At 44.0% G+C, this 341-nt stretch overlaps 1 protein-coding gene across 1 annotated transcript in view; it reads right to left on the bottom strand.

Annotated features, from left to right (window-relative positions):
- Nucleotides 1–341, bottom strand: part of LOC119594194 (lisH domain-containing protein ARMC9-like) — a gene marked incomplete in the record, with an annotated part of 29,121 nt that overhangs the window by 7,209 nt on the left and 21,571 nt on the right.

The following is a 341-nucleotide window of genomic DNA, read 5'->3' as shown; positions in this document are numbered from 1 at the left end:
CCCTATTACGGTTACAAGCAATCATGACTTGATATACTCAGCGATACACAATTTGTTTCTAAGAATTATCCCTGTCTTACTGTCTTCATCACTGTAATCATCTGCAATCGTTCTTATAAAGACTTCTTAATAGCTGTCAATGTGCGTTGTGTGCACGCATGCATTTCCTACTGGAGTACCCCAAAACACTATCCTTGGTCTCTTGTGGTCTTGCGTGAGGCAGACGGTGGTTGAAAGCTGCGGTCTTCGAGTGAAGTACGCTGGTACATTCACGAAGGTTTTTCCCCGCAATATGTTTGGGCCTAAGAACTATGAGCTGCCTTGTTCCGTGGTATGGTAGA

This window comes from Penaeus monodon, chromosome 33 (genome assembly GCF_015228065.2).
Source record: "Penaeus monodon isolate SGIC_2016 chromosome 33, NSTDA_Pmon_1, whole genome shotgun sequence".
Classification (NCBI taxonomy): Eukaryota; Metazoa; Arthropoda; class Malacostraca; order Decapoda; family Penaeidae; genus Penaeus; species Penaeus monodon.
This window is presented reverse-complemented; position numbering and strand designations above follow the sequence as displayed.